The following is a 309-nucleotide window of genomic DNA, read 5'->3' on the forward strand; positions in this document are numbered from 1 at the left end:
ACGGGGTTTCACCATGTTGACCAGGATGGTCTCGATCTCTTGACCTCGTGATCCACCCGCCTCGGCCTCCCAAAGTGCTGGGATTACAGGCGTAAGCCACCGTGCCCAGCCACTTTTTGTATTTTTAGTAGAGATGGGGCTTCATCATATTAGCCAGAATGGTCTTGATCTGCTGATCTCCTTATCTGCCCACCTCAGCCTCCTAAAATGCTGGGATTACAGGCATGAGCCACTGCACCTGGCCCAAAAGATGTATCTTTTTAATTTTCAGGTTTATATCCCAGTTTTACCAGCTTATAGATTGGGTTC

This window comes from Cebus imitator, unplaced genomic scaffold (genome assembly GCF_001604975.1).
Source record: "Cebus imitator isolate Cc_AM_T3 unplaced genomic scaffold, Cebus_imitator-1.0 Scaffold138, whole genome shotgun sequence".
Classification (NCBI taxonomy): domain Eukaryota; kingdom Metazoa; phylum Chordata; class Mammalia; order Primates; family Cebidae; genus Cebus; species Cebus imitator.